Source organism: Heptranchias perlo, chromosome 27, assembly GCF_035084215.1.
Source record: "Heptranchias perlo isolate sHepPer1 chromosome 27, sHepPer1.hap1, whole genome shotgun sequence".
In the NCBI taxonomy this organism is placed as follows: Eukaryota; Metazoa; Chordata; class Chondrichthyes; order Hexanchiformes; family Hexanchidae; genus Heptranchias; species Heptranchias perlo.
In genome coordinates this window covers 7,070,490-7,094,805 of record NC_090351.1, presented here as the reverse complement: position 1 = coordinate 7,094,805, position 24,316 = coordinate 7,070,490, and the positions used below count along the sequence as shown (strand labels likewise).

The window sequence follows — 24,316 nt, the reverse complement described above, 5'->3', positions numbered from 1 at the left end:
TGTTCAATTCCTCTGCCATTTCCTTGTTTTCCATTATTATTTCCCCAGTCTCATCCTCTAAGGGACCAATGTTTACTTTAGCTACCCACTTCCTTTTTATATACTTGTAGAAGCTTTTACTGTCAGTTTTTATATTTCTTGCTAGTTTACTCTCATAATTTATTTTCTCCCTCTTTATTATTCTTTTAGTCATCCTTTGTTGGTTTTTAAAGTTTTCCCAATCTTCGGGCTTGCCAGTAATCTTTGCCATGTTGTATGCTTTTTCTTTTATCCTGATACCATCCTTTACTTCCTTAGTTAGCCATGGTTGGTTCACCCTTTTTGTGGAGTCTTTCCTCCTGACAGGGATATATTTTTGTTGCGAGTCATAAAATATCTTTTTAAATGTTTGCCACTGCTTATCCACCATCATACTATCTAATCGGTTTACCCAGTCCACTTTAGCCAATTCCGCCCTCATTCCTTTATAATTGCCCTTATTTAAGTTTAATACAGTAGTTTCAGACCCAAGATCCTCGCTCTCAAACTGGATGTGAAATTCTATCATGTTATGATCACTGCTTCCCAAGGGATCCTTTACTTTGAGATCATTAATTAATCCTGTTTCGTTGCCCATTACCAGATCCAAAATGGCCTGTTCCCTGGTTGGTTCCCCGACGTATTGGTCTATGAAACAGTCCCTAACACACTCTATGAATTCCTCCTCAGGGCTATTTTTGCCAATTTGATTTGTCCAATCTATGTGAAAGTTAAAATCGCCCATAATTATTGCATTACCTTTTTACAAGCCCCCCTTATTTCCTGATTTATATTTTGCCCTACAGTGTAGCTACTGTTAGGGGGCCTATATACTGCTCCCACCAGTGATTTCTTTCCCTTGCTATTTCTTGCCTCCACCCAAATTGATTCAACATCTTGATCTTCTGAGCCAAGATCATTTCTCACTATTATACCAATTTCATCCTTTATTAACAGAGCTACCCCACCACCTTTACCTTTTTTCCTATCCTTCTGAAATATTAAATAACCCTGAATATTTAGCTCCCAACCTTGGTCACCCTGCAACCACGTCTCTGTAATGGCCACGAGATCATACCCATTTGTTTCTATTTGTGCCGTCAATTCATCTATCTTATTGCGAATGCTGCGTGCATTCAGATAAAGAACCTTTAATTTTGTCTTTTTACCATTCTTTCCTACCCCCTTCTGCAATTTCACAGTGGAATTTAGAGTTGGCTGTCCTCGCCAATTGTCTACCTCTTGATTGTAGCTTATCCAAATGTGTGTAGACGTGAGGATGGGATGAAAGTCTCTTCCAGCAGAACTGTTCCTTTGTTGTAACATAATGAGCTCTGTGCAGTCAGTTTGAAATAACAACAGAATCAGCCCTGTGCTGTGTCAGTAAACGCAGAGCCATGCCAACTTACCCAACATCTCCCTATCCTTCAATCTCCTCTCTCCTCCCCACCTTTCCTCACTCTCACTCCTTCCCCCTCTCCCTATCCTTCGATCTCCTCTCTCCTCCCTGCCTTTCCTCACTCTCACTCCTTCCCCCCTCCCTATCCTTCAATCTCCTCTCTCCTCCCCACCTTTCCTCACTCTCACTCCTTCCCCCTCTCCCTATCCTTCAATCTCCTCTCTCCACCCTACCTTTCCTCACTCTCGCTCCTTCCCCCTCTCCCTATCCTTCAATCTCCTCTCTCCTCCCCACCTTCCTTTCTCTCGCTCCTTCCCGCTCTCTCTATCCCTCATTCTCCAGGTACTCCAAGACTACATGCTTCACCAGACTAATCTCTTTACTATCCTCCTTTCATAACGGCCATGACCATTCTTGAGATAAAGTCCCAACACACCAACAGCCCTCAATTCCTCAATCAAGTGAGAATTCTTCTTGTTTGAACCTAGACGGTGTATGTCAGCAGGTCATTCAGCCACAGGAGGTGCAATGCCAGCCAACAATCACCTACACTCCCACTTTCCAATAGTGGTCACCAGGTGGGACGAGGAGTCGGAACATTGTTCTCTCTCCATCCAAGGGGTTCTGGCTGAGATCAGCTAACTCAGCAGATCAATGAATAATTCCTGAGTCAATCCTCCTGCTGTTTCCTCAGTGACAATGACTCTCCCCTGATTCCATGGCTGGCCAAACTGTGGCATCCCAACAGTAAACAGGTGGACTGCTAGACTGGAGAGTATCATTGTGGTGTGTGTTATTCTGATACATTTTACAATGCTAGCTCCTCTTCCCAATGCTGAAGATTTACTCCTCATTTCACAACTCTGACAAGTTTACCTACACTCTGACACATGGGGCTAAGTACTCTGTGATAGAAGCTCTGGATTATGGAGATGAAAGGACAGCTGCTGTGTACCCCTGGTCCCTATGACCTGCACTGGCCCTGCGCAGGGTAATGACAGGTGGCCTCCTACCCCTTTGCTAACCACGTACTCAAATGCCACCTGTTGCCGTGTGGGCCTTGTAGCTGCTTTTGGGTTTCAAAAAACATCTCCAACCAGGACAGTTATTTGATGGTGAACTGTGACTCTTCCATCTGACCCTGAGGATGTGGATGATCAGTCATTTAGGGCCGAGATGAGGAAAAATGTCTTCACTCAGTGGGTTGTGAATCTTTAGAATTCTCTACCCCAGAGGACTGTGGATGATCAGTCATTGAGTATATTCAAGGCTGAGATCGATAATTTTGTGGACACTAAGGGAATCAAGGGCTATGGGGATAGAGTGGGAAAGTGGAGTTGAGGTAGAAGATCAGCCATGATCTTGTTGAATGGTGGAGCAGTCTCGAGGGGCCGTATGGCCTACTCCTGCTCCTATTTCTTAAGCTCTTATACAGCACAGAAGGAGGCCATTCAGCCCATCATGCCTGTGCCGGCTCTTTGGAAGAGCTATCCAATTAGTTCCTGTCTCTGCCTCTATCTCTCTCACCTCCTTTAAGATGCTCCTTTAAACTTACCTCTTCGACCAAGCTCTTGGTCACCTGTCCTAATATCTCAACAAAATATATGTCTTTTAATTTCTTTAAAAAAAGTCATTTGGAATGTGCAGAGAAAATGATCCAACTATAGAACATTCCTTAATTAACATAGCAGCCAGAATATCTGTAATCTCTGACTGACCTTACCAACTGAATTTGAAGAGAAATTAGAGGATCTAAGCTGAAAGGCTGAAAATCATTAAACACTGACCTCAGTCACTGCTAGTCAAGTCTAATACCAATTAGACTTTAGGATGTTAGGGAACTTGGGGAAATAAATAGTGATGTCTTGAGGAGTGTACATATTACAGAGAGGGAGGTGCTGGAAGTCTTAACGCGCATCAAGGTAGATAAATCTCCGGGACCTGATGAAATGTATCCCAGGACGTTATGGGAGGTTAGGGAGGAAATTGCGGGTCCCCTAGCAGAGATATTTGAATCATCCACCGCTACAGGTGAGGTGCCTGAAGATTGGAGGGTAGCAAATGTTGTGCCTTTGTTTAAGAAGGGCGGCAGGGAAAAGCCTGGGAACTATAGACCAGTGAGCCTGACATCTGTAGTGGGTAAGTTGTTAGAGGGTATTCTGAGGGACAGAATCTACAGGCATTTGGAGAGGCAGGGACTAATTAGGAACAGTCAGCATGGTTTTGTGAGAGGAAAATCATGTCTCACGAATTTGATTGAGTTTTTTGAAGGGGTAACCAAGAAGATAGATGAGGGCTGTGCAGTAGACGTGGTCTACATGGACTTCAGCAAAGCATTTGACAAGGTACCGCATGGTAGGTTGTTACATAAGGTTAAATCTCATGGGATCCAAGGTGAGGTAGCCAATTGGATACAAAATTGGCTTGACGACAGAAGACAGAGGGTGGTTGTCGAGGGTTGTTTTTCAAACTGGATGCCTGTGTCCAGCGGTGTGCCTCAGGGATCGGTGCTGGGTCCGCTGTTATTTGTTATTTATATTAATGATTTGGATGAGAATTTAGGAGGCATGGTTAGTAAGTTTGCAGATGACACCAAGATTGGTGGCATTGTGGACAGTGAAGAAGGTTATCTAGGATTGCAACGGGATCTTGATAAATTGGGCCAGTGGGCCAATGAATGGCAGATGGAGTTTAATTTAGATAAATGTGAGGTGATGCATTTTGGTAGATCGAATCGGGCCAGGACCTACTCCGTTAATGGTAGGGCGTTGGGGAGAGTTATAGAACAAAGAGATCTAGGAGTACAGATTCATAGCTCCTTGAAAGTGGAGTCACAGGTGGATAGGGTGGTGAAGAAGGCATTCAGCATGCTTGGTTTCATTGGTCAGAACATTGAATGCAGGAGTTGGGATGTCTTATTGAAGTTGTACAGGGCATTGGTGAGGCCACACTTGGAGTACTGTGTACAGTTCTGGTCACCCTATTATAGAAAGGATATTATTAAACTAGAAAGAGTGCAGAAAAGATTTACTAGGATGCTACCGGGACTTGATGGTTTGACTTACAGGGAGAGGTTAGACAGACTGGGACTTTATTCCCTGGAGAGTAGGAGATTAAGGGGTGATCTTATAGAAGTCTATAAAATAATGAGGGGCATAGATAAGGTCGATAGTCAAAATCTTTTCCCAAAGGTAGGGGAGTCTATAACGAGGGGGCACAGATTTAAGGTGAGAGGGGAGAGATACAAAAGGATCCAGAGGGGCAATTTTTTCACTCAAAGGGTGGTGAGTGTCTGGAACGAGCTGCCAGAGGCAGTAGTAGAGGCGGGTACAATTTTGTCTTTTAAAAAGCATTTGGACAGTTACATGGGGAAGATGGGTATCGAGGGATATGGGCCAAGTGCAGGCAATTGGGACTAGCTTAGTGGTATAAACTGGGCGACATGGACATGTTGGGCCGAAGGGCCTGTTTCCATGTTGTAACTTCTATGATTCTATGATTCTATGAATACAGCTTCAGCTCAGCAACAGAATAATACGAGGCCCTGTCTACCCACTCAGGTGGACGTAAAAGATCCTGTGACACTATTCGAAGGAGAGCAGGGGAGTTTTCCATGGTGCCCTGGTTAATATTTATCCCTCAACCAACATCATTGAATCAGATTATCTGGTCATTTATCTCATTACTGTTTGTGGGAGCTTGCTGTGTGCAAATTGGCTGCTGTGTTTCCTACATTACAACAGTGACTTTTAAAGTACTTCATTGATTGTAAAGTGCTTTGGGACGTGCTGAGGACATGAAAGGCACTATATAAATGCAAGTCTTTTTTCCATACAGCTCAGAAGGTGGCCATTCAGCCCATCATGCCCATGTGGGTGCTTTGTAAGAGCTACCTAATTAGTCCCACTCCCCAGCTCTTTTCCCCATAGCCCTGCCAATTTTCCTTTCCAAGTATATATCTAATTCCCTTTTGAAAGTTACTATTGACTCTGCTTCCACCACCCTTTGAGGCACTACAGGAGTGAACACAAATATTTGAGAAGGAATAGAGCGTTGAGAATAAGTTGTTCAACAAAGTGTGTTTAAGCAGGCGGTATCCTGCCTGTACTGTTGGGATTGTGTGAAAGAGGAGCTGCTGCTCATTGATATGCAGGCACACTACTTCCGCCTGAGCCCCATCCAGCCAGGATCTGAACTCACTCACTAAACACACACACACAGTGAAAGTGCATCAGACCGCAAACTACAGTCCGAGGTCTGTTCATCTACTCGGGCCTGGGTACTGCTTCCATTGACAAGGGTGAGATGTGATAAAGTTGCAGCGAGGAGTCCCAGAAATTAACTAGGCGGCACGATGGAAATTGACAGCAGCCGGGAAGGGCTGGTAAGAAAGGGTTTTTTTAATATCAACTTCTCTGCAATAATAAAACTTTTACCAGTGAGTTGCGCCGCTGACTCTCTCTTCCTGTGGGGAAGGGTTTGGATTTGCTGTAACTTTGTGTAACAGTTCGCCTTGTGCTTTTTAGAGGCTGAGCTTACTCCGGGTCCACTGGCAACCTCTTAACTCCTATTGACCCCTCTGTGGTTGAACCGGTCTGAAACCTGTTCTTCACCATTGGAACATAGATTGTCCTGTCATCCTGGGAAATGATTTTAAAAATAATAATGGGAGGGGAAGGAGGTCTCCGTGTGGAATTTAACCAACAACATCCGACTGGATCTGTATACAACTTGTTGAGCAGGTCAGGTCATGTCCAATTGCTCCTGCAGTTGTCTGGAGCTTGTCGTGTTGTTAGTAACGTTTGTATCTCGGAGGAGAGGATGTGCGAGGGGGGAGGGCGAATGCTGGAAGCCTGATGTGTAGGTGAGAAGTAAAGGCACCTAGTGGAGTGAATGGCCCCCTCACTGTGGGGATAAGCTGGGTATCTCCCTGAGTATTAAGTTTGTACAATGTCTCAAAAATGAGTAGAATTGTGCAGGTTTTTTTTAATGAGGGCGTGGTTCCCACTTTAAGGCATTTTCCTTGCTATGCACCACCCCTAGTCCTGGTGAAGGGTTAGAGGTCAAGTGACCTGTTGCCAATGACACTGTGAAAGGGGCCATTAGGGATCACAGGAGGATGACCCCAGGAGATTCCCAACACCCTCCACCCATCATTTGTCCTCCCTTTGATCAGAGGCTCAGTTTTCCTCCCCAAAGTGACATGACTGAGATCTGGGATCACAGTGGAGCAACATGTTTGGGTTCCAAACTGTTGGATTTCTGCTGTGTGCTTTTTAACATCTGAGCACAGTCTAGTCATGAGGATTCAGTGAAGTGCAATTTTGGCATGTGGAGTTTCAGTACTCGAGCTGTATATTGGATAAATCCTGCCAGTACAAGCTCAGTGTCTAGAGATAGCAGTTTGAGCTCTATAACACTGGGTGGCAGTACTAGGGGCTTCAGGCCTGTCACTGGGCGATGGGAGCATTTAAGAGTAAACACAGGGAGCATGTTGTATTGGTACCAATCGACTCAATAAACCCAGAGAGAACTGTGAGCACTTCTCTCCAAGGGGACCAGTTTGAAGCCTCCTGCAAATAGCTGTTAAACATAGGAACAGGAGTAGGCCATTCAGCCCCTTGTGCCTGCTCTGCCATTTGATAAGATCATGGCTGATCTGTGATCTAACTCCATATACCCGCCTTTGGCCCATATCCCTTAATACCTTTGGTTAGCAAAAAGCTATCTATCTCACATTTAAATTTAGCAATTGAGCTAGTATCAATTGCCGTTTGCGGAAGAGAGTTCCAAACTTCTACCACCCTTTGTGTGTAGAAATGTTTTCTAATCTCACTCCTGAAAGGTCTGGCTCTAATTTTTAGACTCTGCCCCCTACTCCTAAAATCCCCAACCAGCGGAAATAGTTTCTCTCTATCCACCCTATCTGTTCCCCTTAATATCTTATAAACTTCGATCAGATCACCCCTTAACCTTCGAAACTCTAGAGAATACAACCCCAGGGGAAGGAGAGGATGGGAAGAGTGTTTGAACTTTCCTTCTTTGATTATTGAGTTGCCTGGACCACCATAATACTAAATGTAACATCGGGGTAGGGAGCTAGTGTAAATGGCATGACTTAATTATACAGACGGCATCTTTTGAAACTTTTTCTTGGCTGATGTACTTCAGGAGAAACTTCTTTACTCAAAGATCTCGCACCACATGGAGTGTTTGAGGCGAATAGCATAGATGCATTTAAGGGGAAGCTAGATAAGTCCATGAGAGAAAAAAGAATAGAAGGATTAGATAGGGTTAGATGAAGTAAGGTGGGAGGAGGCTCGTGTGGAGCACCGGCATAGACCTGTTGGGCTGAAAGGCCTGTTTCTGTACTGTAAAATTCTATGTACAAGGGGATAGGCAGTCTGATCTTGCATCAGGGGGCTAGTGTATACAGCCGAGCATCTGACAGTAGTGGGAGAGGAGAGCAGTACCTGCGGTCACTGTGTATTTATACCGGTAGCAGCAGCTCCAAGATCTGACTGTGTGGGAAAGGCAGCAGAGTACGTGAATGAACCTGAAGGGACCAAAATGAAACAGTCCTAAAGCAGTCCTGAGCATCCAGTTGTGTGGTAGCCACCTGTATAAGGCCCTGTTACACGTCCTGCTATCATAAATCACAGTAGCTTCATGGAAGTGAACACTAATCTGGGTTACTGGGACCATGTTTTTCAAAGTAGGTGTTGAGTTATTCTCCAGTCATGGTGGGCACCCCTGCAAAGCAAAAGGGCGTTGCATTGTCAGGGGTTGCATCTGTTGGATGAGAAGTCAATCAGAGGCCCTGTCTGCCTGTTCAGGTGGATGTAAAATATTCCATTGTACTATTTGAAGAAGGGCAAAGGATTCTCCTGGTGTCCTGACCAACATTACCCCCTCAATCAAGACCAAAGGATAGGTTAAATGATCGGTCTCCTCACTGCTGTTTGTGCAGCCTGGCTGTGAGCAAATTGGCTGCCGTGTTTGTCTGCATAGCAACAGTGATTGAGGGACTCCCACCACTTCTGCAGAGGCCAGTGAAAGGTATTTGTCTTGTGTGGACCTTCTCCAATCATTGGAGAGGGTGCAGGATGCACTGCTTGCAGATTTAAATGCAGACTGCACTTCAGAAGCACTTTTGAGAGGTCCCGAGGTTGTGGTAAAGTGTTGTATCAATGTTTTTTTTTGTCCTGGTTTGTATGGCGCAGATCCACACCAGGCAGTAGGTACGCCCACTGTGTCATGGGGAGTAGATTTAAGCCCCACTCTGCTCTGTATGTAGCGTTTTGATTTACTTGCTGCTGCTTGCCTTAATTTCATAGAATCATAGAGCGCCAAAGGAGGCCCATCGTGCTTGTGCCAGCTCTTTGAAAGAGCTATCCAATTAGTCCCACTTCCCTGCTCTTTCCCCATAGCCCTGCAAATTTTTCCTTTTCAAGTGTTCATCTAATTCCATTTTTAAAGTTACTATTGAACATGCTGCCACCGCCCTTTTCAGGCAGTGCATTCCAGATCATCATAACTCGCTGCGTTTTTTAAAAAAAATTCTTCTCATCTCCCCGCTGGTTCATTTGCCTATTATCTTAAATCTGTGTCCTCTGGTTACCGACCCTTCTGCTAGTGGAAAGTTTCTCCTTATTTACACTATCAAATCACCTCATAATTTTGAACACCTCTATTAAATCTCCCCTTAACCTTCTGTGCTCTAAGGAAAACAATCCCAGCTTCTCTAGTCTTTCCACGTAACTGAAACCTCTCATCCCTGATGCTTTAACTGCTTTTCCCGCAGTTACAGAAGGAAACAGATGGTCTTGAGTGGGTTAAAATAGGAACAACCTCATTGTACCAAACTCCATTGGGTTTGTGTGCTGTATGCAAGAGAATCGTGACAACAAGTGACTCCCCTGAATACACCTCGCCTTGTGCCAAAATTACAGAACATGTCCTCACCTTTCTTCCTCCAAACCTGCCAGGACTTGAGGGCTACAGGGATTAAGTGCTCATTTTGTATTTAGGTTTTTATGTTTTGTTGAAGTAAAATGGATCCAAGTTTACTTTCTCATTAAATGAAAGATTTTTTTTCATTTTCATTTCACCTTTGTATTTGTAACACAGGAAGTCCCATTTTAGGTGCATTTGAAACTGAGAGCAGTCTGTGACCAAGGTGGCACTCACACACAGCTGTTCTAACGCTGGGATTTTCTTCTCATGTGAGAGCAGTGCTTTACTGGAAAATAATAGTGCTCCCACAGGACGTGACGAGGATTCTGTGTTTTCCACATTCGCTGTCTTTGTTGGGTTTGAGGGGGGAAGGGGTGCTATGGGTGGTGTCAGTTGCCTGTGTGATGTGACATTTTCATTCCCATATTCAGCCAGTAGTGTTATTCTCACCTTCGCCTGGGCTGGTTTGTTAACAATCCCACCAGTGAAGTTCTTTCTCTTCTCATCCTCTCCCCTTGCTAATCACGTTTTGGCCATTCACACATCCACCCTGCATTTGGACGAATGCTTCCTGACAAAACCTGCTGCTGAATGTCCACCACCCCCCCCCCCCCCCCCCCACAAAGCTTACAGTCGTGTTCAGTTTGTTACCACCAGCACCACCAAACGTAAGTTAAACAAACTGCCAGTCCTGCTGCTGGAGGTAGAGGGGGCCGTCAATTCATTCGCACACCAGAAAGCAGGAATGCAAAGCAGCCATTTTCTTTTGTTTTGGATGACTGAATGAATGGTGCTACCTGTGGCTCAGTGGTAGCACTCTCGCCTCTGAGACAGAAGGTCATGGGTTCAAGTCCCACTCCAGAGACTTGAGCATAAGATCTAGGCTAACACTCCAGTGCAATACTGAGGGAGTGCTGCACAGACGGAGGTGCTGTCTTACAGATAAGACATTAAACCAAGGCCCTGTCTACCCTCTTGGGTGGACGTAAAAGATCCCATGGCATTATTTTGAAGAAGAGCAGGGGAGTTCTCCCTGGTGTCCTGGCCAATATTTATCCCTCAACCACCATCACTAAAACAGATTATCTGATCATTTATCTCATTGCTGTTTGTGGAAGCTTGCTGTGCCGTGTTTCTTACATTACAACAGTGACTACACTTCAAAAGTACTTTATTGGCTGTAAAGTGAATTGGGACTTTCTGAGGTCGTGAAAGGCACTATAGAAATGCAAGTCTTTTTTCTATTTTTGGTCAGCTGGTTGACTGAAACACTTCCTGCCATCTCTGCAGGTCAGTGTGATGCTTTGGCTTGTGCAGACCTTCCCCAGACGTCAGAGAGGGTGCAGACTGCAGGACAGCAATAGTTGTTGGCAGCTTTAAACAACTGTAGGCTGTGCACTTGTGCATTGAATGTGGCGGATATAGAATTTGCTTAGTATAGGTGGGCTGTTTTCTGCAACAGCAGGTGTTGGCAGCCTGTATTAGAGATGTTTAAGCAGGGGCCCAACTATCTGTTCTGGTGGTTCAGGTGGATGTTGAAGATTCCGTTATTTGAAGAAGCACAACGAGTTCTCCTGGGGTCTGGGCCAAAATTTCACCCTCAACCAGCACCATCTTACAGCACAGATGGAGACTATTCGGCCCATCGTGCCTGTGCCGGCTCTTTTGAAAGAGCTATCCAATTAGTCCCACTCGCCTGCTCTTCCCCATACCCCTGCAATTTTTTTCTTTTCAAGTATTTATCCAATTCCATTTTGAAAGTTACTATTGAATCTGCTTCCAACACCCTTTCAGGCAGTGCATTCCAGATCATAACTCACAGCGTAATAACATTTCCCACATCTCCCCTCTGGTTCTTTTGCCAATTACCTTAATTCTGTGTCCTTTGCTTACCAACCCTCCTGCTACTGGAAACAGTTTCTCCTCATCTACTCTATCAAAACCCTTCATGATTTTGAAAACCTCTATCAAATCGCCTCTCAACCTTCTCTGCTCTAAGGAGAACAACTCCAGTTACTCCAGTCTCTCCACATAACTGAAGCCCCTCAACCCTGGTACCATTCTAGCAAATCTCCTCCCCAAAAAACATTAACTGCCCACTTATCTCATTTGCTGTTTGTGGGATGTTACTGTGTGAGATGCTTTGACTGAGAAGGCACTTTATAAACCCGGGTGTTTAAACTTGGGACCTTTTTGACAGCACTTCTCCAGTGTAGGTGTAGCACTGGAATAACCTGGGATGTACTTTAAATGACCTGAAGATTTAAAGGAGTATTGTCACCCGATCATTGAATTTCATGGAGATCAATACACAAATAATAAGTACGTCGATGGTGAGATTGCACCACAAGTTGTTTCGGCTGCTTAAAAAAAAGTACCTAATTTGAGTTAAAAGTTTAGGAGATGCAAAGGTTTGTGCTGCAACAAGTGTGTGCGTTTGTGCATCGAACAGAGTGATAGTAGCAGGGCTCTGGGACCAGCTTGTCCACCTCTCGCAACTCATGACTTCTGCATGATATGAGGAAGAATGTTAATGGAGAGGAATAGAGGTACTCTTGACAGCAAGCAGTAACATTTGCAGCATTTTATCAGCTGCATCTCTGGATCTCATTTGCTTTGGACCTATTCAGTATGGGGGCGAACGAGTGGTGACATAGAGAACACTGTGTTATAGAACATAGAAACAGGGGTAGGCCATTCAGTCCCTCGAGCTTGTTCCGTCATTCAATTAGATTGTGGCTGATCTGCATCTTAACTCCATCTATCCCCCGCCTTGGTTCTGTAACCCTTAATACGGGAAATTTATCAATCTCAGTTTTGAAATTTTTCAATTGGCCCCCCCAGCCTCAATGCCTTTTCAGGGGAGAAGAGAGTTCCAGATTTCCACTACCCTTTGTGTGAAGAAGTGCTTCCTGACATCACCCTGAATAGCCTAGCTCTAATTTTAAGGTTACGCCCCCTTGTTCTAGACTCCCCCACCAGAGGAAATAGTTTTTCACTATCTACCCTTTCAAATCCTTTAATCATCTGTAAAATTTCAGATACCTGTTGCATTCTGTTTTTCATGAAGACAACACTCTCTCTTTTTCATATTAATTTCTATCCTGAGTCTTCCCCCCCCACCCCCCCACCCCCACCTCCAACCACACCATGTGCTATTCGTAGCCCAGAATGGACGGGTATCAGTTTCAGGTTTATGGTAAAACTGCTTCCAGCCCTGTCTTTGCGATTTGCCCAGGAGTGACCCTCCCAGAGAGAGGCAACAATCGTTACTTCCCTCTAATGACATGACTGCAATTGGGAGCCCAGCAGTGTAGGGTTCTGAGCTGGGAAGCCATTGCTCCTTAGTTGATGCTCTGGGAACTCCACCACTTTTAAAAAATGTAATCTTGGGATGTGGGTGTCATTGGCGAGGCCGGCATTTATTGCCCATCCCCAGATGCCCTTGAGAAGGTGGTGATGAGCTGCCTTCTTGAACCCTGCAGTCCGTGTGGTGAAGGTTCTCCCACAGTGCTGTTAGGTAGGGAGTTCCAGGATTTTGACCCAGCGACGATGAAGGAACGGTGATATATGTGCAAATCGGGATGGTGTGTGACTTGGAAGTGGTGGTGTTCCCATGCACCTGTTACCCTTGACCTTATAGGTGGTGGAGGTTGCAGGTTTGGGAGGTGCTGTCGAAGACGCCTTGGTGCGTTGCTCTATTGCATCCTGTAGATGGTACACACTGCAACCATGGTGCGCCGGTGGTGGAGGGAGTGGATGTTTAAGGTGGTGGATGGGCTGCCGATCAAGAGGACTACTTTGTCCTGAATGGTGTCGAGCCTCTTGAGTGTTGTTACAATAATACATTAGGGTCAGTCTGAAAACACCATGGCTGTGGTCACACAGAAATTAATACTAGAGAGGCTTCTCGATGGATTAGTGGGTAAATGTGAACGGGGCAGGTGTGAGGCATACAGACCAGAATTTTCCAGCTTTGATCACGGTATGTGCTGTTAACGGATCACAGCTGGGGTGTTAGCACTACAACAGATCCCCTGCGCTCTGGGTTAGTGAAGGGAAAAAAAAATTAAAGTTCTTACTTCTCCCCACTGTCCAGTGACCCCTGCGGGAAAGTGCATGTGTAGATGTCAGGATTGAGTTTGGCTGTGATGCCCTCTCTGGTAAAATTGCCTGCTGGCATTCACTGGCTTGGCTCACAGAATGGCCAATTGGGTAAGTTGCCTGAGAGTAGCCCAGTGCAGCCGTAGCCCAGCAGGAGCCAGTGCTAACACACCCACACAGTGGGCAGGCGGGCGGGCTGAGAGTTCGACCTGCTCGTAGCCAGAACAAATGGCTACCATTTGAAGTGTTTGGACGAGAGAGAGAGAGGACGGTAGCAGCACAAATGCCTCTTGTTCCATGCAGTTGCCTGTTTACGCTGTGGAAGAGCTTTCTCAGTGCACTTGCCGTTGGTGGCATCTGCAACAACATTAATTTGCATTTATAATAGCGCATTTAACGTAGTAAAATGCCCCAAGGTGCTTCACATGAACATTATCAGACAAACTTTGACACCGAGCCACATAAGGAGATATACATAAGGTGAACAAAAGCTGTCAAAGAGATAGGTTTTTATGAGCTTCTTAAAGGAGGAGAGAGAGGGGGAGAGACGGAACCTCTAGATGGACTTTTGATTTAATATCTAAAGTGTATTGGTTGATGTAATCGACGAGATACATATTTACAAATTACACTCTGGTTAGAGTGGCCTGTAAGTATACTTGCATATTCATTACGCAATCCTTCTAAGCACATTTGCATGTTAAACTCTCGTTGTGGTTTGCTGAGGTGTACTGAGGATTGTGGAGCACAAACACACTCTTGTTTCCCAAGACTTTCTCTTCGTTTTCCTCTTTACTAATCAACATCGCCAGTGTGGGGTGTAGAAACCACCGTAGACTTTGAAATGTTCCTAGGAAAGTAACTAAATGAAAGGATTAATGTTGGAACGTTCCTGTCGGAATAGTCTGGCTGGTGCAGAAACGCTGGGTAGTGCTGTGTCCAGTGTGCCACAGAGGCTGGTGTGAGTTGCCTGGGTCTTGGCCAGGCTGTTGGAATTGGCAGGTGACTAGTGAGTTAGACAGGAGGGAGGGAAAACTGGGGGATGAATCATATTGGGGCGGGGGGGGGGTCTCGTATACACATCCTGGCATTCGGATGAAGCGTACATGGGGGGGCTACAAATTGGGCGGAGCAGTACTTAGTACAATGTGTTTCCACTTCTGGGACTTGGGTCCAAGTCCAGCCCAGGTTGGTGATATGAAAAGTTCCTCTGCTTGCTGGTTATAAGAGTCGTAAGTGAAATGAGTTTTGTGAGTCTCGACCTGGTAGTTTGTAGGCAACAGACCACGGCAGAAAACCCGGTACAAATTGACAACGAGTCCGAGATGCTGTAAAGATGTCAGGGTTGGGAGTAAAATGTCACACTGGTGCTCTGGGGCTGCTCCCCTGAGGTATATTTTTGAGGCATCATAGAGGAAGCTTTACTTTAAGTGGATATGGTGTTGATGTGGGATTGTTGCTGGGCCAGTAATCCAGAGGCCTGGACTAATAATCCAGAAAACGTTAGTTGAATTGTCACCGTTCTAGTTTGAGAATTTGAATTCAGTTTTAAAAAATCTGGTGTCAGTAAAAGTGACCATGGAGCTGTCGGATTGTTGTAGAAACCCAACTGGTTCACTAATGTCCTTTAGGGAAGGAAACCTACCGTCCTTACCCGGTGTGGCCTAAATGTGACTCCAGTCCCACACCAACGTGGTTGACATTTGACCCCCCTCTGATGTGGCCAAGCAAGACATTCAGTTATATCAAACCACTACCAGCGGTATAGACTTGTTAATGATCTGGAATGCACGGCCTGAAAGGGTGATGGAAGCAGATTCAATAGTCCCTTTCAAAAGGGAATTCGATAAATGCTCCAGGGAAAAAATTTGCAGGGCAATGGGGAAAGAGCAAAGGAATGGGACTAATTGGATAGCTCTTTCAAAGAGCTAGCACACGCACGGTGGGCCGAATGGCCGCCTCCTGTGCTGTACTTACTATGATACTATGTAGCGACTATGATTCTCAGCTCCAACAACTCTCACCTTCAGCACAAGAAGACGTGAGCAGCAGCAGCTCTGGCAGAGGCCTGGGAGTGAGCTGTCTGCCCTGCCTCCACCCCTTGGTCAAGGATTGTGTTCTGGTGCAGAAGTAGCTCAAGGCACCAGAGAGGAAGCAAAAAAAAATGAAACCACAGAACAAGGACTGATTACGTTGAGACACAAACAACGCTAGAGATGAACAGTTTGTTGAAAGGCTCGGTTTCACTGAGATTTCACAAGTCAGCCTCCTACCTTCTCAACTGACGATGAGCTCATCTGTAACCACACCCAGCTTAGGGTGGGCTGTCTGATTCTATTCTCTCCATGCCATGAAGATCTAATGTGCTTAACCCATTAACAGGCTACCAAATCTCACCGTGTGTCAGACAGGTAGACGGGTTATTTGGGTCCCTGTGTTTAGTTATGCCTTTCCCTCTACAAACATACTTGCATTCATTATTGCGTCCTCTGGAAATCCCAAAATGTTTTACAACCAACAAAGTGCAGCCACAGAGTAAACAAATGCAAAGCACAGCAAGGTTCATCAAACAAGCAAATTAATCAATGTTAATCCGTTTTTTGCTAGCGTTGGTTGAGGGAGGAATGTTGGCTAGGATATGGGGAGAACTCCTCTGCTCTTCTTTGAATAGCGACACCAGATTCTGTCAACTACTGTGCAAACTACCAACCCATCTCCAACCTTCCTTTCCTCTCCAAATCCATGCCTATTTTTCCCGCAACTCCATGTTTGAACCCCTCCCAACAGCTTTCCGCCCCTGCCACAGCACTGAAACGGCCATTATCTAAGTCACAAATGACATCCCATGTGACTGTGACCAACAAGAGAGAGTCTAACCACCTCCCCTTGACATTCAATGGCATTACCATCGCCGAATCCCCCACCATCAACATCCTGGGGGTCACCATTGACCAGAAACTTAACTGGACCAGCCATATAAATACTGTGGCTACAACAGCAGGTCAGAGGCTGGGTATTCTGCGGCGAGTGACTCACCTCCTGACTCCCCAAAGCCTTTCCACCATCTACAAGGCACAAGTCAGGAGTGTGATGGAATACTCTCCACTTGCTTGGATGAGTGCAGCTCCAACAACACTCAAGAAGCTCGACACCATCCAAGATAAAGCAGCCCGCTTGATTGGCACCCCATCCACCACCCTTAACATTCACTCCCTTCACCACCGGCGCTCTGTGGCTGCAGTGTGCACCATCCACAGGATGCACTGCAGCAACTCGCCAAGGCTTCTTCGACAGCACCTCCCAAACCCGCGACCTCTACCACCTAGAAGGACAAGGGCAGCAGGCGCATGGGAACAACACCACCTGCACGTTCCCCTCCAAGTCACACACCATCCCGACTTGGAAATATATCGCCGTTCCTTCATTGTCGCTGGGTCAAAATCCTGGAACTCCCTTCCTAACAGCACTGTGGGAGAACCGTCACCACACGGACTGCAGCGGTTCAAGAAGGCGGCTCACCACCACCTTCTCGAGGGCAATTAGGGATGGGCAATAAATGCCGGCCTTGCCAGCGACGCCCACATCCCGTGAACGAATAAAAAAAAACTATCTCTCCTCATCCTTCTCGACCTGTCTGCAGCCTTTGACACTGTTGATCACATCATCCTCCTCCAACACCTCTCCTCCATTGTCCAGCTGGGTGAGACTGCCCTGTCCTGGTTCCATTCTTATCTATCTAGTCGCAGCCAGAGAATCACCTGCAATGGCTTCTCTTCCCGCTCCCGTACCGTTAGCTCTGGAGTCCCCCGTGGATCTATCCTTGGCCCCCTCCTATTTCTCATCTACCTGCTGCCCCTCGGCAACATCGTCAGATTCCACATGTATGCTGACGACATCCAGCTCTACCTCACCCACCACCACCTCTCTTGACCCCTCCACTGCCTCTGATTTGTCACGCTGCTTGTCCGACATCCAGTACTGGATGATAGAAAAATTCCTCCAACTAAATATTGGGAAGACCAAAGCCATTGTCTTTGGTGCCCACCACAAACTCAGTTCCCTAACCACCAACTCCATCCCTCTCCCTGGCCACTGTCTGAGGCTGAACCAGACCGTTCGCAATCTTGGCGTCCTATTTGACCCTGAGATGAGCTTCCGACCATATATCCACTCCATCATCAAGATCACTTCCACCTCCGTAACATCGCCCGTTTCCTCCGCTGCCTCAGCTCATCTGATGCTGAAACCCTCATCCATCCACTTTTAGTTTTGGATGAGCTCAACTTTACACAAGGTTGAAGATGGGAGGCCGGCTGGCCGGCCAAGAGAGCATTGGAATAGTCGAGTCTGGCGGTAACAAAGGCATGGATAAGGATCACCAAATATTGTCACTTGCGTCGATAATGCCTAATGTCGGTGAAAGTCCCTGTTGTGTGGATTGTGCCATGAAGTGATTTGCGATGCGGTGAGACCAGACATAGTGAGAACGTAAATGCAGTGCGGCTGGGAGCCGAGTGCTTTCTGTGGCTGGCCTCAACTGCTGATTTGAAAACTGTTTCACAAACTAGGAAAATCTGAAGTTGAGGCTGTGAGGCCTGGCCACAAGCTCATGCAGGAAAACAGGAAATGCAGTCAGTTCCTGTGAAGGAGAAAACTAGGTTTCAACAAATTTTCAATTCACTCACCAGGAATGTTGGTACAGTATAAGTGGAATGATTCTCACTGAAATCTTGGCTTGCACATTTCTCTTGTAGGATTTTTTCTCCCTCAAGAGAGAAGAAGCTTGAATCAAGTGTGAGCATTTTTTTTTATTCCATGCTCTTGGTGGTATGACGGACAGCCAGCAAATTCAAAGTACAGATACAGGCATATGGGTCAAAGGTCTTACTGTAGCGCCATGTGACCTTGTGAGAGTCGATGTCTCGGTGTCTTGCTAATGATGAAGGAAATGTGTATTTTTTTTTAAGCTGTAAAGTTTCTTGTTGGTATTTCAATAAGATTGCCAAATTAGAAGTGATAATTGCACCATGCTTGGTAAGATAAAGATTCATGCCTGGTCATAGTACAGTTATACTGAGGAAGACTGCGACATAATACAAGAAGACATTAATACACTTGCAGAATGCACATGGAATTGGCAAATGAAATTCAATATAGATAATTGTGAGGTGTTACATTTTGGTAGGAAGAATAAGGCCACACACTGCTTAGATAATAAGAGTCTAAATGGGGTAGAGGAGCAGAGTGATCTGGGGGTACAGATACACAAATCACTAAAAGTAGCGACACAGGTTAATAAGGCCATTAAAAAAAAAAGCAAACCAAGCACTGGTTTCATTTCTAGAGGGATAGAATTGAAAAGCAGAGAAATTATGTTAAACTTGTATAGAACCTTGGTTAGACCACACTTAGAGTACCGTGCACAGTTCTGGTCTCCATATTATAAAAAGGATATAGAGGGTCTGGAGGAGGTGCAAAAAAGATTCACAGAATGATACGAGAACTGAGAGGATACACTTACCAGAAAAGGCTGAACAGGCTGGGGCTCTTTTCTCCAGAAAGGGAAGGAGGAGGGGTGACCTAATAGAGGTCTTAAAAATTATGAAGAGGTTTGATAAGGTAGACGTAGAGAAGATGTTTCCACTTGTGGGGGAGACCAAAACTAGAGGCCATAAATGAAAGATAGTCACCATTAAATCCAATAGGGAATTCAGGAGAAACTTCTTTACCCAGAGAGTGGTAAGAATGTGGAACTCGCTGCCACAGGGAGTAGTTAAGGCGAATCGCATATTATTGGTTGTTGGAGGCCAATCATCTCAGCCCCGGGACATTGCTGCAGGAGTTCCTCAGGGCAGTGTCCTAGGCCCAACCATCTTCAGCTGCTTCATCGATGACCTTCCCTCCATCATAAGGTCAGAAATGGGGGTGTTCGCTGATGATTGCACAGTTATGTTCCATTCGCAACCCCTCGGATAATGAAGCAGTCCGTGCCCGCATGCAGCAAGACTTGGACAGCAGCAAGACCTGGATAACATCCAGGCTTGGGCTGATATGTGGCAAGTAACATTCGCGCCAGACAAGTGCCAGGCAATAACCATCTCCAACAAGAGAGAGTCTAACCACCTCCCCTTAACATTGAACAGCATTACCATCGCCGAATCCCCCACCATCAACATCCTGGGGGTCACCATTGACCAGAAACTTAACTGGACCAGCCATATAAATACTGTGGCTACAACAGCAGGTCAGAGGCTGGGTATTCTGCAGTGAGTGACTCACCTCCTGACTCCCCAAAGCCTTTCCACCATCTACAAGGCACAAGTCAGGAGTGTGATGGAATAGTCTCCACTTGCCTGGATGAATGGAGCTCCAACAACACTCAAGAAACTCGACACCATCCAGGGACAAAGCAGCCCACTTGTTTGGCACCTCATCCACCACCCTAAACATTCACTCCCTTCAGCACCGGCACACTGTGGCTGCAGTGTGTACCATCCACAGGATGCACTGCAGCCACTCGCCAAGGCTTCTTCGACAGCACCTCCCAAACCCGTGACCTCTACCACCTAGAAGGACAAGGGCAGCAGGCACATGGGAACAGCACCACCTGCACTTTCCCCTCCAAGTCACACACCATCCCGACTTGGAAATATATCACCGTTCCTTCATCGTCGCTGGGTCAAAATCCTGGAACTCCCTTCCTAACAGCACTGTAGGAGAACTTTCACCGGTTCAAGAAGGTGGCTCACCACCACCTTCTCAAGGACAATTAGGGATGGGCAATAAATGCTGGCCTCGCCAGCGTCGCCCACATCCCATGAACGAATTTTTAAAAAATTAAGAGGAAGCTAGGCAAGTACATAAGGGGACTGGAATTGAAGGTTATTCTGATAGGGTTGGATGAGTAGGGTAGAAGGAGGCTCATGTGGAGCATAAATGCTGGCATGAACCAATTGGACTGAAGGGCTTGTTTCTGTGCTGTGGACTCTATGTAATCTCATGTTTACTCACTGAATCAAAGCTTTGCCCTTTGCCACACTGAAGAAAGCTGACTGGTGCTACTATGCTGTCAGTGTGCCACGATATCACCAGAGTTTGGCAGATTGGTGTACTGAATGATGTAAACACATGCCGAGTTTGTACATGGGTTGCTTTACCCACTCCCAATTCTGTAGTAGTTATAGCCATGTTTCGAAATAAACTGACTCGAAAGGCCTTGTGACAGCTTCCCTAATAGACTGGATGCACCATGGTACTGAGCCACTCCGAGCAGGATGGTCCCAAGTTCAATTGCTGGTTTATGCTGAATATGCTGACCTCAGCCAGTCATTGCTAAGCCACAGCATCCGGGGGGAGCTAGGAAGAAGTACTGTGATGTACGCTGACCTTGTGACTCTCTGCTGCTTAATCAACCCTGAAATTATATCATCCCTGAAATTGTATCCACTTTGAATATGCTGAATCATTCTGTAACCATTTCCCTTTTAGGTACAAAAGCAACAAATAAAAACTTAAAGCAGACAGCTGCCTCATCAGTGGCTTAAGAAATAAGAAAATGGAGTGCTCAGTCTGCTGGCTGAGTGTTGGGGTCTGTCATTGAATATTTTAGGGCATTCTGAGTGATGGGGTGACCATAACTGGGTGTTGAGGGGTGGGGGCTGACTGACTGGCCGACTGGCTGTAGAGGGGGTGGGGGCTGACTGTGTGAAGGTGTTGGAGTTGGAGATCTGGTGTGTGTTTTTTGGTTGGTTGGATTCCCCTCCGCTAACTATGCGGGGGAGGGAAGGGTATTAATATTTCCTGAACATTTTGTTGTTTACTAACTTCTCTGTAACCTGGTGAAACATAATGGAAGGCCTTGAAGTTGATGCAGATTAATTGGAAAGAGGAAGTCCGAGCTGGAGTTTGAAGGCCAGCTCATCTCCCATCTCCTGGCTTTCCCAGCCTCAGTCAGGCTTTCCACTTCCTGAGTCACAATAGTTTTCACAAACATAAGTAGCTGATGTGGGGAAATGAGTTTGCATTTTGAGCTGTGACGTGGCGAAGATGTGAAGAGTACAGACGGAGCCTGATAAACGCACAGCTTGCCTGCCTAAACTGTCGCACTCTGAGCACCTCTGAACTCCAGATAGATGCAACTGGATGACACATCTCAACCCCACAGCAGCCCACCCTCAACAGAAAGATATCACACACTGCAGACTGCTAGAGTGTGCTGTGGTTTCAAGATGTCTTGAGGCAATGGGTTTATTATATTCAGGGTGTGGGAAACTGTAGACTTTGTGATTGGAGATTTTATTCCGAGGACTTAGTGAATGTAATCGCAGTGGGTAAAGCTCTACTGCTGAATCGAAAACTTGAGGAAATATTGCCAAACGTTGGACAGACTGGCTGTGAGTGGTGGTTGGGTTTGTGGGGGACAGACTGGGTGTGGGTGGTGCATGGGGGAGGGGGGTGGGCATGAGACTGGGCTGTGGGGGGGTGTGCGACTGGGCTGTTTGAGGTGGGGGGAGGGAGGAGAGTGGGAAAGACTGGGCCAAGAGAGATGGGGTGGGAGCGAGAGACCGGGCTTGGTGGGGTGGGGGAGGATGCGTGAGACTGGGCTAGGCAGTCTTCCTCTGACTTTCTTTCCCTCCCTCCCTGTGGAGAGGCGCCTGGCAGCTCGATGTTGCCTCCCCGAAACACTCAGACTGGATACTCAACATCTGCAGGGAAATATCCTTGTCCTGGCACACGACGGCACAGTCAGTGCCTCGTTGCTGGATTGGGTCACCTCGCCAAGCCACTCCAGCATGCCCCGTTTTGGGACATGAAGTTAATGGGCCGAGGGCCATAGTACAAGACTTTACCAAGTGTAGGAGAGAACCAGGTCTATCAGGAAGCAGTGATGCCAGGCTTGGGTTTTAAAAGCATGTGGACTGTAGAAGGAAGGGTCAACTGAGTAGGGTTGCCAACTCTGGTAGGATGTATTCCTGGAGGTTTCAGCACATGACCTCCTGCCTCCAACTGCCCCACCACACTCCTGCCATTGGTCTCCCGACATGTCCATCCTTGCGGGGCACCGCCTTCCTATGCCAATCGGGAAGTGAGTAGACTGTTCATTGCCTGATTGGATGATTCTTCACTCTCAGTCGACAGTCTTTTTTCCAATGTCTGATATTTTTAGTGTTCAAAAGTTGTTCAAAGAAAATTTTTTAAAACCACAATTATTTAATACCCCTATGATTTTTCTCCTGGGTGTTGCTCACAGCAGTGTCCTGGAGACTCCAGGGTAATTCCTGGAGACTCCAGGGTAATTCCTGGAGACTCCAGGGTAATTCCTGGAGACTCCAGGGTAATTCCTGGAGACTCCAGGGTAATTCCTGGAGACTCCAGGGTAATTCCTGGAGACTCCAGGGTAATTCCTGGAGACTCCAGGGTAATTCCTGGAGTGTTGGCAACCCTACGACTGGAGAAGGTAAAGAGTTCCATAATTTTCCAGTCCTGGGAAAGATTGATCAGATACCACAATTAGTCTTCTTTTTCATGTAAACCTTTTCTAACAATCTATAAGGATTAGACAGGGTTGCCCCAACGTCACCAACAGTCAACCAAATTTACACGTACCCCTTTTTTTAAACGGGCATTACTAATAAGAAAAAACTCATTAAATATACATTCAACAAAACAAAAGGAAACTTATAAAACTAAATTCTGATATTCCGGATATCTGTAAGACAATCCAGTCCTTGCTGTAGGCCTCAAGGACATCATATTTTCCCTCTCCAGGGGATTTTAATGCAAGGAAGAGGAAGTGTATGAAGGATGGGCCATTTGCGGGTTAGGTGGAACAAGAGAGGGAAGTTCAAAGGAGCACAGATTGTACTAGTATTAATTTACCAGGGAGAGATGAGAAAGATTGCGACTTATGTCAGTGAGACCACTCTTCCTGCTGGAGAGGATGATTGTTGGAAATATTCCATGGTGTAAATGACTATATTCAGTCCTGTGTCTGTGCAAAGACCGCTAGTTGGGAAAGGTCTGTTTGTGTCTAACCACGTACTGGTGGTGATGCTGCTGTGCATTTGCTGGTAGTTGCATGATCCCTTCTATTGTTTGTTTTCAACATAGTTCATAATGGGTCATTACTAATTGGCCAGCGTCACACCCACCTGCAGTTTTTATTTTTTTAAAAATCAGGTCAGGTGTTTCAAAGGGATTCTTTTAACGTCTGTAAAGACCTCGTCCTCATAATGTCAGCCGTGGCTCAATGGTAGCACTCTCGCCTCTGAGTCCGAAGGTTGTGGGTTCAAGTCTCACTCCAGAGACTTGAGCACAAAATCTAGGTTGACACTCCAGTGCAGTACTGAGGGAGTATTGCACTGTCGGAAGTGCCATCTTTCAGATGAGAAGTTATACTGAGGTCCCATCTGCCCTCTGAGATGGACGTAAAAGATCCCATGGCACTATTCGAAGAAGAGCAGGGAAGTTCCCACTGGTGTCCTGGCCAATATTTATCCCTCAACAATCATCACTAAAAACAGATGATCTGGTCATTTATCTTGCTGTTTGTGGGACCTTGCTGTCTGCAAATTCTCTGCCACATTCCCTACGTGACAACAGTGACTACACTTCAAAAAGTACTTCATTGGCTGTAAAGCGCTTTGGGACGTCCTGAAATTGTGAAAGGCGCCATATAAATGCAAGTTAGTTTTTCTTTCTTTTCAGAAGGAATAGTTAGATTTTTTTTTGCCATCTGGTGGCTGGTGTGAGAAATGGAAAAATATCACACTGGATTTGGTGGCACTTTTCTGAGGTTGGGGCCAAATAGCGGGAGCATTCGTCTGCATCTAACCGTGC

General features: G+C 46.1%; 2 protein-coding genes across 4 annotated transcripts in view; both read left to right on the top strand.

The window, feature by feature from the left end:
• tmem9 (transmembrane protein 9) overlaps window positions 1–24,316 on the top strand; it is a 571,911-nt gene that overhangs the window by 95,421 nt on the left and 452,174 nt on the right. The window lies entirely within an intron of this gene.
• LOC137344364 (DENN domain-containing protein 2C-like) overlaps window positions 5,596–24,316 on the top strand; it is a 168,717-nt gene continuing 149,996 nt past the window's right edge. For both annotated transcript variants that reach the window (XR_010968335.1, XM_068007257.1), the window contains exon 1: window positions 5,596–5,801. The gene's annotated coding sequence lies outside the window, so the exon portion shown is untranslated. The remainder of the gene's footprint in view (window positions 5,802–24,316) is intronic.